Source organism: Gorilla gorilla, chromosome 5 (genome assembly GCF_029281585.2).
Source record: "Gorilla gorilla gorilla isolate KB3781 chromosome 5, NHGRI_mGorGor1-v2.1_pri, whole genome shotgun sequence".
NCBI classification, from domain to species: Eukaryota; Metazoa; Chordata; class Mammalia; order Primates; family Hominidae; genus Gorilla; species Gorilla gorilla.
In genome coordinates, this window is record NC_073229.2 from 111,931,660 (window position 1) to 111,950,597 (window position 18,938).

The 18,938-nt window shown below is 42.0% G+C and overlaps 1 long non-coding RNA gene across 1 annotated transcript in view; it reads left to right on the top strand.

The window, feature by feature from the left end:
* The first annotated feature begins 5,732 nt into the window (after positions 1–5,732).
* Positions 5,733–18,938, top strand: part of LOC134758677 (uncharacterized) — a 127,734-nt gene continuing 114,528 nt past the window's right edge. The window contains exons 1-2 of the long non-coding RNA XR_010134116.1: positions 5,733–5,847; positions 5,991–6,142. This is a non-coding gene — a long non-coding RNA (uncharacterized lncRNA). The remainder of the gene's footprint in view (positions 5,848–5,990; positions 6,143–18,938) is intronic.

An 18,938-nucleotide genomic window follows, 5' to 3' on the forward strand; every position in this document is an offset into this window, starting at 1 on the left:
TGATCTGCCCGCCTCAGCCTCCCAAAGTGCTGGGATTACAGGCATGAGCCACTGCGCCCGGCTAGGATTCAGCATTGTTATACATACAAGTTTTTTCTTTTTCCTTTTCTTTTCTTTTTTTTTGAGACAGGGTCTCACTCTGTCACCCAAGCTAGAGTGTAATGGGGTGATCACAGCTCACTGCAGCCTCGACGTCCTGGACTCAAGCAATCCTCCAACCACAGCTTCCTGAATAGCTGGGACTATAGGCACATGCCACCATGCCTGGCTGTTTTTCTTTTTTTTTTTTTTTTTTTTTTGGTAAAACGGAGTCTCACTATGTTGTCTAGGTTGGTCTTGAACTCTTGAACTCAAGCAATCCTCCCGCTAGGCCTCCCAAAGTGCTGGGATTACAGGTGTGAGCCACCATGCCCAGCCCCACACATAAGTATTTTTGGTCTGAATCACCTTGGCTTGAATGATCAAATATAATAGTTTTGAACACTTCTTGTATGCATCTTACATCCTTTTGGCCGCACCTCTTACTCTAGCCACTGCTTTGGTAATTAGTTCTCGTAGGTTTAGACTAGGTGCATGCAGTCTTATTCTGATAGTGCCTTATCTTAGTCTCCGGTTCCTGCCCTAGAACTTCTCTAACACCGAGTGGTGGTATCCACAGAATTTCTGGACACTCATGCAGGGCAAACAAGAAGTTTAAGGGAGTTAATATTCATGAGGTCATCTCTGACCAGTTGGGGATGGGAGCCAATGAACAAAAGCTTCCATCTTTTGTACCTGGCAAACAGTTCTGAGATGCATCTCAGGAGGTTTCACCCTCTTGCTCCTCAATCCTGCTCATTGGGACCACTTCCCAAATAACTACCTGCACCCAGACTTTGTTTTGGGTCCAAGTCTCAGGCAAACCTGGGGTGAGACAGTATCAGAAATGCCACTAGAAAGCAAACTGTCAACATGGAATTTAGAGCTGGGTCACTCACTGCTCAGATGGCAATAAAAATCCCATTGGAGGTAGTATGTGGATGGTGATAAATCCTGGCATGTGATTGCATCAAAATTACTAAAACTCATTTATGGTAAATTGGGATGAGATATCATGGAAGGAGAAGCACTAAGTTACATGATTGTTATTCACTTGAATGATACAGGAACAGTGAGAATTATAAAGACTGTGAAGTTATGTGGCCTTTATGGATTTCTTTGGACACCTTCAGAAAAGGATAACACAGGTGTGGGACAGAAGGCCTCTATGGTAGAATTTAAGGAGACTAATCTTCTGTAGTTGCAGGGAAGACTGCTGAATATTAGGACTAGGATTTAACTGTAAGGGAGGCAGAATTGTAACTTTGGCAATTCTGCCAGCAGCTTTGGCAGGTCTCTCATGTCAAAGTCAGGATTCTGATAGGCAATGAGTGCAACCCTGAGATCTAGGATAGGAATATTTGGGTGCCCAAGCCTGAAAATCTTGAATCTTTCAAATCCTCTTAAACTTTTGGGATGGCAAAAAAAAAAAAAATCTCCTTTCTCATTGCTAAGGAGAAGAGCCTCCACTTGCCTGGAGACTATGTATTGAGCTTGCCTGAGGCAGGTGCCTCTGTTCTCAAGAGCCACCCCTGCTACCTCTCATTGCCTGTGGGTCAGTAACAAGGGTCAGGTGTCAGCACAGCTCAAGCAGAGATGCAGAGTTCTTGTTCCAGGAGAAAAATATGCACTGGAGGAATTGCTGGATCTGATTAATATGTATGAGCACGGACTAGGGGAACATGAGGGAGTAAATCTTGAGGGAATTGGGCCATGGAGAGCAGAATATAAGTCTGGATAGGGAAGGGTTTACTGGGAACTTATAAACTTGGGGATTCAATGTTATATGAAGGACATGTAAGGTCATCTTTTTTTTTTTTTAAGACGGAGCCTCTCTCTGTTGCCCAGGCTGGAGTGCAGTGGTACAATCTCAGCTCATGCAACCTCCCCTCCTGGGTTCAAGCGATTATCCTGCCTCAGCCTCCCAAGTAGCTGGGAGTACAGGCACATGCCACCATGCCTAACTTTTGTATTTTTTAGTGAAGACTGGGTTTTACCATGTCGGCCAGGCTGGTATTGAACTCCTGACCTCAAGTGATCTGCCCACTTTAGCCTCCCAAAGTGCTGGGATTACAGCCATGAGCCATCGAGCCTGGCAAAGGTTCATGTAAGGCCATCTAAATAATCTGTTTGATGCCCTGAACCAAAGCTGGATACAATAATGAACTGAAGGACCGATGAAGATTTGGTGAAGACACCAAACTGCCTTGGCATGACACTGAGTGGATCTTCAGAAGATCAGGGAAAAAGCTGAACATTCATCCTCTGATTATGTTGCCCTGAGGGCTCTGAGAAGATTCCCTTCATTAAGACAGTAAGGAATTCATCAGTTACAGGAGACCAGTCTTTGAGAAACTCAGTGGTGGTCCTCTTCTGTAGGCCATATTGCCATGGAATTGTATCTTATAATATCAATGGGGATGATGGTATTCCAGAATGGTAGAGGTCAGATGTTGGTACTTAGCTATTAGGAGGAAAAAGAGAACTTAACCATCAAAAGAAAGCAAGACTAGAGTGGCAAACAGGTCACCATAGCTTGCAGATTTCTCTAGTGATAGCCTAATAAATCACAGTGTTCTTAGGAATTAGATAGACAGATAGCTAATTAGGATGTAACTCAACTTGCTAATCTAAAAAAAGAATTGAAAGCTGTTAAGTAGAAGGCTTATTTTAGGCACTGCAAAAGAAAACTATGGTCCCTCACCCTGTTGCTAGATTTAAGTAATTCAGAGATCCAGATCCCTTTGTTTGAAGGGGAGAACAAGTCTTTTTGTGGAAGGACTTTATAACACAAGTGGATAGGTAAATATTTCCCTCTCTCCTTTTGTGGAGAGACCTGTAGACATTTGTCAGAGTAACTACACTGGGAAAAAGAGAAGACTCAGATTCAAAGATTTTTAGATAAGAGATTTAGGTGGACACTGATACCAGGGAACCCCAAACTCTGTCATGGACCTGCAGACAGTGTGTGTGCTTTTAGGGACCATGTGTTAAATGGACTTCTGGCCCAAATCTATCTCATAGTGGGTCCAATGGGTCTGTGAACCAATCTTGTTATTTCTCAGTTCCTGAGGGCATTAGAGATATACTTAGCACTAGAAGAATCCTCATAGTTGTTCCCTAATCAGTAGAGTTTGCACCATTAGAACTTTAAAAAGGCCAAGTGGAAGCTTCTGAAACTATTCCTCCCCACTGTTCTGCCCCATAAGACAAGATTATAAATCAGAAGCATAGTACATGCCAGAAGGAATTGCAGAGATTGGCACCACTATGAAAGACCTAAAAGATACAGTTGTTATGGTTACCATCATTTCCTGCTTTCATTTTACCTGCATGGTTCCTGCAAAATCTGGATGGATCATGGCAGAGTGTAGACTTCCATAGACTTAACTGGGTATTAATCCCAACTATACCTGCTCTCCTGTATATGGTATCTTTACTGATTCAGATCAACCCAACCTCTAGCACTTGATAAGCAGCTATTGATCTAGTGAATTCATACTTCCCAATCCCCTTAAAAGGAAAGATCAAAAGTAATTCACCTTCATGGGAAGAACAGCACTACACATTCATGTCCTTGCCCCCAGGACTATGTAAATTCTTCTGCTTTCTATTATAGGGGCTTCAGTCATGTTGACAATCATCAGATCACCATATGGCATCTTGCTAAATGGACCTGATGAACAAAGAGTGGCAAGTACCAATGCCCTAGTAGAATCATGTGTACCAGAGAGTGGGAGATAAATCTCATGAATATTCAGGGACTTGCTACATTGGTGAAGTTTGTAGGGATCCAGTGGTCTGGAACGTGCCAGGTCATCCCTTCCAAGATAAAAAATGAGAGGTTGCACCTCACACCTGCTACCACTAAGAATGAGGCACAATTCTTGTCTCCCTAGCAGCTTTGCCCTTTGGTAACAGGAGATAAATGTATTTTTAAAATTATCTCAGTGGCCCTCTGGCTTTCAAAACAAGCTTTGAATTGGTAGTAGTTTGTCCTGAGGCTATCATTTTATTTTTTGAAGGCTTTTGATTCTGTTAATAGCAGTAAGGCCATTCCACAATTTTCAGTCATAACTGCTCCCATACTTTTTAAGTACCACAGCCATTGCCTATCCCATTGCCTCACCTTCTAGCTCCACCTAATATCAATTAATTTCAGGTGAAAGACAGTACTTGTGATATCATTGCAGATTGGGAACTTCCACCCCACTTACCACTAATACTGGAAACCCTATTGCTTTCAGATCTCTGAGTAATCTAGAACCAAAATCTCATCCTAAGGGTCTGCTCTCAAGGGTCACCCCTTGATACCAACTGTCTGATAGGCAGGATTCTAAGATGATTCCCAATGACTCTTGCTTTTGTATAATCCTCTTCCCTTCAAGTGTGAGGGTGTATGTTACATTATATGGCCAAAGGGATTTTGCTAACGTGATTACAATTCCAAGTCAGTGGAGCTTAAGATAGGGTGATTATCCAGGTGGTCCTGAACTGATCACGTGAGTCATTTAAATCTGGGTCTAGGGGTCAGACGCCGAGAGGTAAGAGAGGTTTTTTTGTTTGTTTGTTTTGTTTTTGCAACAGAGTTTTGCTCTTGTTGCCCAGACTGGAGTGCAATGGTGCAATCTCTGCTCACTGCAACCTCTGCCTCCCAGGTTCAAGTGATTCTCCTGCCTCAGTCTCCTGGGTAGCTGGGATTACAGGCATCCGCCACCATGCACGGCTAATTTTTTGTATTTCTTTTTTTTTTTTTTTTTGGTAGAGACAGAGTTTCACCGTGTTGGCCAGACTGGTCTCGAACTCCTGACCTCAGGTGATCCACCCACTTTGGCCTCCCAAAGTGCTGGGATTATAGGCATGAGCCACCATGCCTGGCCGGGATAAGAGAGTCGAAACATAAGAATGATTCAATGCGCCATTGCTGGCTGTGAAGATGGAGGGGGTCATGTGATAAAGAATGCAGGTAGCCTCTGGGAGCTGAGAACAGGCCGCAGCTGACAGCCAGCAAAGAAATGGGAACGTTTACCCTACAACTGCAAGGAATTGAATTCTGCCCAAACCAGGTGAGCTTGGAAGAGAATTCTAAACTCCTGATGAGAACACAACTCAGCCTATACTTTGGTTTCAGTCTTATGTGAACCTGAGCTATAAACCCAACTGCACTGGGGTAGAATGACCTACAGAATTGTGACCTGACTAATAAACAGGGATTGTTTTCCACAACAAAGTTTGTGGTAATTTGTTACCGGCAATAAGAAAACGAATACATTCTGAGCTTTTGTTGCTTAGAAAGCAGTGCCTGAGGCCAAGGCTTATGTGCTACAACTTAATTAGGGAGCGCAATTCCCTAGTAGGGATCGGGAATAAGGGAAAAGTAGAGTGAGGCAGGGAAGGAGGGAAATGCAATTGGAGGATAGCTATTAAGAACAACTGATCCCTTGATCTTGGGGAACTGTTATTGAAAGGGATATATATGATTGCTTCTTAGGACAGTCCTCTGATGTGTTAAAGGGAGAATTATTTGTTGGCTCCTGTTTCCCTTTGGTCAAAGAATCTTTCCAGTGGGTGTTAATCCTCCTGCACTCTCTGAATGTACATATGCAGACATACCCAGCATCAACGGGAAAGCTGCGGGACAGCACGTCAGAGGTGTGCATGAAGTGAGGTGCTGTTGGCATGCACTGAGTGAAGTTGGTTGAAATTTACAGAGTTGGCTGCCACAATATAGGCTGAGCTGGAACAAGAGGTCAGAGGCCACAGAGAAAGGTAAGGCTGAGAGGATCTGAAGTGGCAAATAACAGGTGACTCTTATGTTGGAATGGTCTCTTGCTGTTCCTTTTTCATGTGGAGAAAGCTGAAGAAGTGGTTAAAATTTTATTATATTTTGCTTTGACCTAATACTTTGACAGAGATCATCAACTGCAGTTGCAAAATCCATCATGATATTTGCTGTAAACAGGATATCTAATTCAGCTGGAGCATCTCCATAAAGATTGTTCTAGGCCTCTCTGGGGATCTTCAATGTCCCAGGGCAAACTCTTCACTGTCAACTCTTTTCTGAGTGAGTATGACAGTTTTCTCTTGGAATTTTTATTTTTTCCAAACCTGGTTTCATGATTTTTAAATTTTCTGTAGTGTTTGATTTGGAGTGTCTAAAGAGTTAGATACAACCTTTGATCTATAAGACATTCTCCAAGAGTAAACATAGATTTGTAATAACCCTTTTGAAGTTCAAATTATGTGGTTTTTGCCTGTGCTTTCTTTGAAGAGTCTCCATTTCCCCCTTAATCTCTGTGCCCAGCAAAGGGATAAACCTTCTTCTTGTGGTTGTTATTATCACAGAGAATAAATTTTCCAGTTGTTGCTCTGCAGATTTCCCCTCATGTTTTCTTGGCTAGAACAGTATCACCTTTTTACTCTTAGCTGCAAGAGAGGCTGTGAATGGCAGTATCTACCATTTTCACAGCCTCTTACAGGAGGCAGGTTTGGTGAAAAAGAGGAAAGGAATGGTTGTAGGAAAGGCAACCCAGCAATTTCCCTTCCTGCCTCATTAATTTTAATCAGTCTTGTTTCCCTGAGACTTTACCCTAGTTACCTTGACTAAGACTAGAGAGAGTGGATCTTCTCAACCATACATTTACAGACCAATTACAGGACAGGTGATTTGTATTCGTGGTTCATCTCATCTGTTATGTGTTGATTCCTACTAGGGTCACTCTCAGAGGGTGACGTTACTGTCAAGTTCAGGGAGTACCTTTCTCTCCCCTAAACATTGATTAAGATAGGGGTCAAAAGTCTGGGCACAGTTGCTCATGCCTGTAATCCCAGCACTTTGGGAGGCTGAGGTGGGCAGATCACCTGAGGTCAGGAGTTTGAGACCAGCCTGGCTAACATGGTGAAACCCCGTTTGTACTAAAAATACAAAAAATTAGCCGGGTGTGGTGGCGTGCGCCTGTAATCCCAGATACTTGGGAGGCTGAAGCAGGAGAATCGCTTGAACCCGAGAGGTGGAGGTTGCAGTGAGCCAAATCACGCCATTGCACTCCAGCTTGGGTAAGAAGAGCAAAACTCCGTCTCAAAAAAAAAAAAAAAAAAGATAGAGGTCAGAAATCTGACCTCGGCAATTTTAAAACAGCTCTGAGTTTGAGTTTTTATTGTGTTTTGAGTTTGAACCCCCTACAGCCAGTTTACATATTTGTTACTTGTTTGACTCATGAAGCATTTGAGCTTGCAACTTCTGGGAAAGAAATCAACTGCAAATTCACTGGGTAAATTGCATATGAGGGAATACAGACTAATATTCCAGAATAGAGAAATTTACTCCTTAAAGTACCAAACATTTCTAATTTTAATTTTCTTGAAAACATATCTTTCCCCTTCTGTTTCTCCTGTACATGGTAAGGTTTTACAGGAATATTTAAGTCAGACATTTCCATTATGGTTTTTCGCTTCTTCTGTCCTTGCATCTATAGTTTCTTCTTTCAGTTTGCTGCACCATCCGCTTTGGCTTTAGAAAAAGGATCACTGAGCTTGAAGGAGTTTTGTCTAAAATAAAAGTAAGTGGTATCTGACTTGTGGATTCCTTTGTTTCCCAACAGTGTCTGTCTAGGACACCTGCTAAGTCACCTATGTTTGTATTTGATCTCACCACTGTCTAGAAGAGACTCTCTTTGGAAAGACCCAAGGAAGAGGGAAACCTTTGAGAACTTTGAATCAGCAGCCTCTATTTCTGATTTTAATACCTTATTTGACGAAGGCCTAGAGACACTTTGTCACACAGGCAGTTAGTGGAAGAGGTGGGAGGGAACTCAGGTCTTTGGTTTATTCCATGCAGGTGAAGATAAACCTCTTTGGATAGCCTTCCCTGTTTCTCCCACATCAAGTGGAAGACCCATGGGAAAAAGGCAGGATTTTGTCTTGTTCACAGCCACATTCACAACACCCTAAATTCACATATCGGGTACTCAGGAATGATTGGATGACTCAATACTATATTTTCCAGGTTCCTTTCTTTTTGGTATATTCTTACTCTCACTATGTTCTTCTAAACTGGGTTTTGTTGTGAGGGCATACTTGTGAGGAGCAAAGGACTATGAAAATTAAAGCCTTTGCAAGTGAATATCTTTGTATGTTATTACTGCATCAGGACAGAATTCAAGGAGCAGAATATGGGAGTGTTGATCTGAACCTGAATAAACCTGGAGAATCATACTATGGAGGATAAGAAGGGACAAGAAAAGGAGAACACTAGGGCAGGAGGATGTCTTGGCGGGACAGGGGAGTCAAGACATTTTTTGTAGAGCAACCCCAATGAGAAAATACTTTCTCGTTGGGAATGGGGTAGGGTGAGAACACTATCTCTACTGTTTATCTTTCCCTGTGGAAGAACTTGTTAGAGTTGTACTCTTGGCCTCTCCATCCCTGGAAGGAAAAACTGAGCTTGCTCTATACAGCCTCTTCTTTTCTTTTCTTTCTTAAAGACCCTCCTGCCTATTCTGCTCTCTGTTGTGTTTTAAGGGGCCTGCCTTTGAGGAACAGGCATGTGGTGGGTCTTGTCTTAAGTCAGAGGTAAAGCCATACAAGCCTGCTGTGGCCATTCATCAAAGCCATGTTCTACTATCCATGCTCTTACTGGTAACCAAATTGATATTCTGATCTCCATCTGTCTGATTTGTATGTCTATTTCCCAGGTGGTTCCAAACTTGCAAACCAACTTAGAATTTTTTCTTTTTTTGAGATGGAATCTCATTCTGTCGTCCAGGCTGGAGCGCAGTGGTGCAATCTCAGCTCACTGCAACCTCCGCCTCCTGGGTTCAAGCCATTTTCCTGCCTCAGCTACCAGAGTAGCTGGGACCACAGGCACCCGCCACCATGCCTAGCTGATATTTGTATCTTTAGTAGAGATGGGTTTTCACCATGTTGGCCAGGCTGGTCTCGAACTCCTGACCTCAGGTGATCCGCCTGCCTGGGCCTCCCAAAGTGCTGGGATTACAGGAGTGAGCCACCGTGCCCAGCAGAATTTCTTAAAATCCCTTAAAACCTGTCAGTGTATGTTTTGGCTGCTCTCCTTGTTGTTGTCTGAGAAGCTGGAATTTCTTGTTTTAAGACAGAATTATGGTAATTATTATCATTTATTGAGAACAGGTCAGGGACCATGCTAAACATTTTATGAATATTATGCTGTTGAATCATTTTGGCAATCCTAAGAAGTAGATACTATTATCATCCCATTTTATAGGTAAAGGAGCAATTTTAGAAGGTTAAGAATTTTTCCACATTCAGCATGGCTAGTAAGCAGTGGAACCAGGTTTTGAGCCCACTGTTTTCTGATTCTTCTGTTCTTAGCTACCAGCCTATAATGTCTCCCACAGCTATTCAAATAAAGAACTGTGAAAAGAGAAAAATGTTTTGGAAGAAGGAAAGAAAGCTCTGCAAAAGACAATGTGGGCTAAGATAGGGTATTCTTAGGCAAGAAAGATTGTCTTCTAGAACCCACTGGTCCAATTTGGTCCATTTGTATGAATGTACTCTTTGCACTTACTTCAAGGTTGAGCATTCTGTGAAAGAAAACTTTGGGCTCATGTTCGCTCCAGGGAATGGTTTAGGTTTCAGGGTGGTTTCTTTTGTTTTTCCGTGTATCCCCCTGATCCTCTTTTTTTCCTCTTTCTTTTTTTTGCCTCCATAATCTTTTGTCTGGTGTTGACCCTCAATAAGCCACCCTGGCTAATTCATGCTAGTTCTCTGTGCTTTGGACACCTTGTGAAACCTTACTGTGGCGAAGTTTCTCCATTTGTAAAATGTAGCAGGATTGGTAATACTGATTTCCTTATCTTAGCGTGAGTTAAGATTAATTATATACATTTTGCAGCATACTTTGAAAGTATGTGATTAGGTGCTAAAATTTGTGTTTGTACAGATTTAAGTATTTTTGTAGCACATATACATTTAAATTTAAGGAGTATTTTTATTTTTCTAATGGCTTCTTTAAAATATTTTAAAATCAGTTGCATAATTCTGACAAGTGGGATCTTCTGAATAAATCTCAATTCTAATTTCCCTTTCCCATGATTGTAAACTGTGGGACATTTGTAATAATCTTTGCTGAGTCAGTTTCCTTGGGGGAGGGATTTGTTTCATTTCAAAACATCCTAACAAAACTCCAGCCCATTGACAAGCAGTAACTTGCAAACTAGGGTCGTTGCCCAGGGAGCAGGGAGGGATCACAGACACAGGCAGGAGGAGAAGGGTTATGGTGTTGGAAAATGCTACCTGGAGGTTGCCAAAGATGGACCAGGTGGGAAAACTGCACAGCAATTCACATACCTTGAGCAAATCCAGCAGGCAGTAGGAAACAATAAAAAAGGAGGAATCCTCTCCAGGGACAGGATAAAGGATGGGTAAAAGCAAAGCTGGGAGGATTGGTTAATAAAGATTCGAACTTTCATCTGGACTCATGTTTTCCTGCTTTGTTCAATAAAGTAATTATTAAGCCTCTGATGAGCGTGGAGAGGTGGAGAGGCTCAACAGAAAGCAATGAGTCACTCCTGGGAGCTGTGGGGGAAGGTCATCTTTGAGACAGTAGGAACCTGGGAGGGGCAATCTCATGATCCTGTAGAGAATTGCAACAAGTTTTGCGACTGCCCCACATCTCCCCAACCCTTCGGTTTCTATGGTATTGCTCTGTATTCCAGCTAGTGTCACCAAATGATTAGCCTGGTTCTTTGTTAACCTTTATCCTAACCTTCAAATCTGCTAAAGTGAAGATTTGTTTAAGGCTAGAGGCAAAGACATAAAATTTCTCTAGACTTCCCAAATACCATTTAACTTTTCTAAAATATTTGAATGTGACCGAGTAGTTGCACAGCAACTAAAACCTTCCCATCACAACCCCCACCTCGTCTTCCTTCCATTCTCCTTATATCCAGTAGTTTAACTCCCTGGGTAAGAACTTACTGAGATTTATTTTCACAAAGTCATAGCATTTAGCCGGTAATTCGTTCTAGCTTTTTGAGCATCTGCTAATATGTGGTGGGAGATCTTAAATTCAACAGACTCATTTTTAATGAATGTCAAACAGGAACTAATCTGTCATGATTATATTATTTATTTTCTAGGAGAGACGGCAATTTGTCATGTAGAGTAAGTACATCCCTCTCTTTATCAAGAGAGGGAAACAGATGAGCAGGTTTTTTTTGTTTGTTTGTTTTTTACATTTTCAGTAAACAAAGAGACCTTGGGCTTTGGATCTTTTCTTTTCCCTCTTCTATTTTTTTTTTTATCATCTCAACTTGCCTAAATTTAACTAAGTTGCCCTTCAAAATTATTTTTTATCAAAATGTAAGTAGGAATTTAAAAATTAATGAGAAAACAAAATGATGTGGTTCTGAATAAAAATGAGGAAGAGCTGAATGTGGAGGGGTTAGCAGGGCTGTTTAATTGACCCCCATAGGCAAGTGCTGTTGATAGAAATACAACATGAGACACATATAGAATTTTAAATTATATAGTAGCCGCATTAAAGAAGTAAATGAAATAGGTGAACTTGACTTGAATAATATATTTTATTTAACTCAATATATCTAAAATATTATTTCAACATGTAATCAATATAAAACTATTAATAAGGTATTTTACATAGTTTTTTGTACTGTCTTCAAAATTTGATGTGTATCTTCCATGTACAGTGTAATCTCAATTCAGACTAGCTACATTTCAGATCTCAACATTCACAAGTTGCTCGTGATCCCCATATTGGACCCCTAATTCTGGGAAATTATCAATTCCGTTTCATGGTGGTATTTCACTGGATTTGCTTTGGAACTCAGAGCCTGGATCTCTTATGAAAAACCAGGCTTTGCTTGTGTATTTTAAAAGCAAACTGTTAGTTTCCTTCTTAACTTTAATCTTCATTTCCTCTTGGCTCAGCACACTTCAAATAATATTCTAGAAACCCATACTTGGTGAAAGGGGTTAGGGGAAACTGGATTGTGTCAGGGAAATGTTCAAAGCCAGGCTCCCTAAATGGATGCCTCTCTGTTTAGACTGGACATTTCTTTCTCATGTGGGAGGTCCTCCAGCTGGTCTACTGTAGAAAAAAAAAATGTTTATAATGTAACAAAGTCTAAGCTTTAGTTCCTAGTCTGAGCACAATAATTCACATTAGATAGCTAATAGAAAAATAATACTTCCACACTTGATTCTTCAAGAGCAGTATTCTTTTCTCACATAAAGTTGCACTTTACTGGTAGTGACGATGGCATGGAATGAAGGCTCCTCGTCCCGTGAGAGTTGGTGGAGTGACCTAACACGAGTTAGACCACAGGGTCTTCACTGCACCCAGTTGTCCAGAATTCAGGAAAGTGGGGGAATCCCTGACTCTCTGGCTCCATTCCCTTTTCTGAACTTTAACTTCTAGGCAGGGAGCCCTAAGTCTTTCTTCTTTTACCCCCACCCTCATCAGGTACAGGATGCTTGTTCCAAATTTTTGAGCACCTGTTGATCACCTAGAGTGTAATTTCCGCAGCTTGGTAGACAGCTATGCTGTAGGTGAGTGAGTCCTTTGCTTAAAGTCCAAAGATCTAATTTCTATTTTTTTTTTTTTTTTGAGACAGAGTTTCACTGTTGTTGTCCAGGCTGGAGTGCAATGGCACGGTCTCGGCTCACTGCAACCTCTGCCTCCCGGGTTCAAGCGATTTTCCTGCCTCAGCCTCCCGAGTAGCTGGGATTATAATTATAGGCGCCCGCCACCAAGCCTGGCTAATTTTTTTTTTTTTTGTATTTTTAGTAGAAATTGGGTTTTACCATGTTGGCCAGGCTGGTCTTGAACTCCTGACCTCAGGTGATCTGCCCGCCTCGGCCTCCCGAAGTGCTGGGTGGCAAAGTGAGCCACCCGAGCCCAGCCTAAGCTTTTGTTTCTATATTTGTAGAGTGGTAGGAATGCTTATCTCACAGGGCTGTTGGAAGGATTAAATGAGGTGATGCGTGTGAAAGCATTTTAGAATCTGTAAAACTATACACACTTCAGTTGTTAATAGTGTTGTGGCAAGGTTCCAAGATATATTCCTGCTGAATTCCCTGTCCATTCCAACTCTTTTTTAAGCTCGTGGAGGTGCTTAACCCCACCCTATCCTGAATCTCAGCTCTGCCAGATTTGTTCACTCCTTTTCCAACTGTCTGGTCCCATAATCCTTATTAAGTGGACAGTGGCCCACATGATCACACACCTGTCCACACTGAGGGCCGGGGCAGACACTTAACCCAAGCTGGGCCATGTAAATTTTTCCTGTCTAGATATGGAAATTGGGACCAAAGGAGTTTGTTAATCACTTAAGTTGTCCAATTTCGGCAACATAGACCATGTCTCTATAAAAATAAAAAATTAGCCAGATATGGTGGTGCAAGCCTGTAGTCCCAGCTACTCAGGAGGCTGAGGTGAAAGGATTGCTTGAGCCCAGAAGGTCGAGGCTGCAGTGAGCCAGGATTGTGCCACTGTACTCCAGCCTGGACAACAGAGCAAGGCCCTGTCTCAAATAAAACAAAAACAAAAACAGAAACTTGAATTTGAATGGTTTAGAATTTCAGTTCTCAAAATGTGGTCCATGGGCGCCTGGGGACCCCAAGACTCTTTCATGGGGTCCAAGAAGTTAAAACCATTTTGATAACAAGGCTAAGAGGATATTTGCCTTTTTGTTTTGTTTTGTTTTTTTTAAAGATGGAGTCTCACTCTGTCACCCAGGCTGGAGTGCAGTGGTGCCATCTTGGCTCACTGCAACCTCTGCCTTCTGGGTTCAAGCAATTCTCCTGTCTCAGCCTCCCGAGTAGCTGGGATTATAGGCACATGCCACCACGCCTGGCTAATTTTTGTATTTTTAGTAGAGACAGAGTTACACCATGTTGGCCAGGCTGGTCTCTAATACCTGACCTTGTGATCCACCCACCTTGGCCTCCCAAAGTGCTGGGATTACAGGTGTGAGTCATCGCGCCTGGCCGCCTTTTTTTTTTAAGTGTGCTTTTTCACATATGGAGTAACAGCAGTGATGGGGAATACTGCTGGCATCTTAGCATGAATCAAGGCAATAGCACTTACTGTGGTTATTACATTTCTCACTACCATGCACTCACAGTAAGAAAAAATAAGGAAAAAATAAAAGCAAAAGCCAGTGTTACTTAATAATGTCCCTGATGAAGCAGTAAAAATAATTAATTTCATTAAAACTTGACTTTTGGGTACATGTCTTTTTCACATTCTGTGTGATGAAATGGAAAAAATGCATACATCATATCTACTGCATGCTGAAGTAGGCAATTGTCTGGGAAAACCACTTAAGTAATTGCTTGAGTGGTGAACTAAAGCTAATGGCTTTTTTTCAAGGAGTACCATTGCTACTTGACTGCACAAACTATGATTTCTCAAACCAGGTATTTGGCAGACATTTTCTTGAAAATGAACCAGATTATCCTGTCACTTCAAGAAAAACAACCAACAACATTTTTTTTCTGTGCCAATGTTAGAATTTGTGTTTCCAAACGAAAACTAGAATTTTGTAAAACTTGTATCTGTCACTGTGAGCTTGATAGCTTTTCAATACTTAAAGACCTTTCTGAAGGGATCAGTGGTGATATCAACAAATGAGATTTAAGAAATATATTTGTATAAAATGTGTCAACATTAGGAAGATGAGATGTATAACTCAGTGAACCAATATTTTATGAATAACAAATGTGCAGGTTAAAGATCTAATCAAAGTGCAAGACAGACTAGCGGATTTTAATGTTATGGTAAAAAAGACAATTTCTTTTATATGAATTCAGATTCCACATTGCAATTAAACTTTAAGAAACTACCACATGTTGAGTTTTGGTGTATTGTCAAAAATTATCCATAAATACTTTGCTCTTTTTAAGCTACATGTCTCTGTGAGACTGAATTTTCTTTATATACTTCAACCGAAATAATATATCACAACAGATTAAATGTAGAAGCAGATGTAGGGATTCAATTGCCATTTATTAAGCAAGCCACTAAAGGGATTTGCAAAAATGTCAAAAAAATTTCATTGTCACTATAATTTTTTGTTTGTTTTGGAAAAACAAATCAGATGTGGGCATCTATGTTTGGCTCATGCATGTGCAAATGAAGAGAGGATGCCAGTATTTTCAGAGTGAGAGAGAAGAGAGAGAAGTACAGACAGAAGCAGAGATGAAAGAACATGTGGAGAGAGAGAGAGAACAAAAATAAGCTTTGGTTCCTAAGATCTGTACCTGGTTCTTGTCTCTCTTGAGGCCTGGCTGTGTTGCCCAATTTAGAGTTCTAGGAAATTTCCATGTATTTTTCCAATAAACTCTCTTTCTATTTAAACTTATTTAAAAGGGATATATATATATACACATATATATATTACATATATGTATATAATTTAATTTAATTTATTTTTTTTTGAGACAGAGTCTTGTTCTGTCACCCATGCTGGAGTGCACTGCTCGGTCTCAGCTTACTGCAACCTCCACATCCTGGGTTCAAGTGATTCTGCTGCCTCAGCCTCCTGAGTAGCTGGGATTACAGGCACACGCCACCGCACCCGGCTAATTTTTGTATTTTTAGTAGAGATGGGGTTTCACCATGTTGGCCAGGCTGGTCTCAAACTTCTGACCTCAAGTGATCCACCCACATCAGCCTCTCAAAGTGCTGGGATTGCAGGTGTGAACCACTGCAGCTGGCCTCTTTTCTTCCCTGTTTGGCTTGCTGTTCCTGAAGGGCAGAGACTTTTGATTACTTTAGACCCCACAATGTGTAGTCCCTACTCAGTTTGCAGTAGCTGAAGAATGAGTGAGTAGCTCTGCCTGAGGGAGCTGAGGAAGGCATCCTGAAGGATGATCAGGCATTTGTCAGGCAGATGACGGGGAAGACATTCTAAGGAAAAAGCTTGGGTGAGTTCAGGAGTCTGCTTCGCCCTTATGGGTGTGGTCATGCTTAAGGACAGAGGAGGCACAATTAACGCAGTGACATTCACTTTTGCCCTGGAGGTTATCTGAGCAGAGAGAATATCTCACAAACTAATGCCAAGGCCACTTCTCTATTGTCTATGGGTTAATGCCAGCCCTGTTAGGGACTATCCAGTGAATTAAAAAAGCCCTGCCAACCCCAGGCGAGGGTTGGGAAGCAGTGTTAGTAGCACCTGGGGGTCTGGGGATGACTCATCGCACAGGTATCATTAACCCCCATTCATTCACTCGTTAATGAAGAAATAAGAGCAGGAATTTTGCAGAGGGACAGTTCCAGACTCAAGTCCATCTCTCACTCTAACTGGCTCAGTGATCTTAAGCAGGCATCTAACTTTTTTGAGCCTCCGTTTCTTTACCATTTCTATAAAATGGTAATAATAACACCTTGGAGGCTGGTTTTACGAGTTAAATATGATCATATACATTAAGCATATGTATAGTAACTGGTACAGCTTAGAGATTAAGGCATGCTAATTCCCTTTCTTCTTTTCTACAAACATTTAGAGGAGCTACTGACTACAAGGCATTATGCCAGGCAGGGAGGAAACAAAGGTAAATCCGTTGCACACAATTTATGTCCTCTGGGAGCCTGCAGCCCAGTAATGGAGGAGATAAAGTCAATGGTAAGTGCACAGACAGTTACAACACAAGACAGAGAGTGTGAGGTACCATGAGAGAGGTGGAACCAAGATTGCAATGGGAAGGCCATGTGTATGCCGTATGTGTCTGTGTGTGAACTGACCTTCTTCATGGTTGGCAGTGCCACTTACTGGATTAAAGCATGTTCTATTTTGTTTGTTACAACATGTTGGTGTCTTTAATTTGGAAGTTAAAAGAAAAAATAACAGAAAGGAGTTTTTGCTTCTATGAGGAAGGGGTACTTTATCAAAATTACCCAACACCATCCCTGACCTACGGGTGAGGACACACCTGGCTCCCCCAATCTTTGCTGGAGAGCCGAAGCCTCTTCGGGTCCCATTGGGTCCAGGTGCAGCAGAACCTGGCTCTTTGGATCAGCGACATTAATCTGCTTTGTTTTATCTGCGGTGTCACAAAGTTTAGTTGAATGATCTGATAGAAAGTACAAACCGGCCGGGTGCAGTGGCTCACACCTCTAATCCTAGCACTTTGGGAGGCCGAGGTGGGCGGATTGCCTGAGCTCAGGGTTTTGAGACCAGCCTGAGCAACATGGTGAAACCCCGTCTCTACTAAAAGACAAGAGAAACTAGCCGGGCATGGCAGCGTGCGCCTGTAGTCCCAACTACTCAGGAGGCTGAGGCAGGAGAATTACTTGAAACCTGGAGGCGGAGGTTGCAGTGAGCCGAGATCGCACCACTGCACCACTCCAGCCTGGGCAACAGAGCGAGACTCCGTCTCTAAAAAAAAAAGAAAGTACAAACCACAGCCTGACTCTGAGAATAACTGGGAGGAATCCCCTGCTGTCACACACTGGGAATCAGAGCGGCACATCCTGCCCTTGCAGGTCCCTGAGGCTCTAAAAGCAACATGTTCCAATTGGAAGCATATATTCTGCAAGGGTTTGTCTCCAGGCAGCGCTACAGCCTCCTCTTCTGGCACCATAGAGACTGTTGCTTCTGTCAGGATTTCTGGCACCATCAAAGGTGAAAGGGAACAGGACCAACTACGCTTCCCTGAGCAAGGTGGATCTTCTGGGCAGCACCTTGGTGAGAATACACACCACTGAGCAGCCTAGACTGGTGCTGATTAGGTGAAGGGTGGGCGGCCAGAAGGACAGATTTTCGTGTGTGTGTGTGTGTGTGTGTGTGTGTGTGTGTGTGTGTGTGTGTGAGAAACATAATTCAATGCTTCATCTCCCCTGCCTACATTACGTTCACACTTTGTGAATCTGACAGCCTGTGGGTTTGGGCTGTATTTGCAGCTTTATTAGGCATTGCAGCAACTGAACAGGCTTTTCTTCTTCTTCCTTTTTTTTTTTTTTTTGAAACTACAGTTTCCCCTAGCTTGTGTTAAAATTCTCAGACTTTTCTTTTTTTAACCCCCTCCCCTTTTTAAAAGTTGTGAAATATGGTAGAGTGACTGAAAAGATTAGAGAATAAATGTACAGCAGAATGAAGGGAACACCCTGGTGACTATCATTCTGATCAAGAATAGAGCATCTCTAGCTCCCAGAACACATCCCTCCTCCATACACCCCTTCCCTGTCACACCCCCACTCTGCCCCGATTTTACTTTTTCTTCCATTTAAAGATGTGTATGTATGTATGTATTTATTTATATTTATTATTATTTTTTTAAAGTGGAGATTCGCTCTTTTTGCCCAGGCTGGAGTGCAATGGCATGATCTCGACTCACAGCAAACTCCGCCTCCTGGGTCCAAATGATTCTCCTGCCTCAGCCTCCTGAGTAGCTGGGTTTACAGGCACACACCACCATGTCCAGCTAATTTTGTATTTTTGGTAGAGATGGGGTTTCACCATGTTGGCCAGGCTGGTCTCGAAGTCCTGACCTCAGGTGATCCACCCCCCTCAGCCTCCCAAAGTGCTGGGATTACAGGCATGAGCCACTGTGCCCGGCCTTGAATTTTTTATAGAGTTAAAATGCATGTCCATTTTTGGGAAAAAATACATAAAATACAGACTATTGATGAAAAATATATCACCCATGATTTTTCCTTGCCCAGGGTCATGTTAACATTTTGTGAAATATCCTACAACACATTTAAATATGTATTTATGCTTTCTATAATTAAAAATGGACCACATGAGAAATGTTTTCAATAATATTTGGTGAAAATATTTGCATCTCCATATAGCTCTGCTGCAAGGTATTTGGTAAGATCCAAATATCTGGGTGTGCTACTAGAAACCATTTTT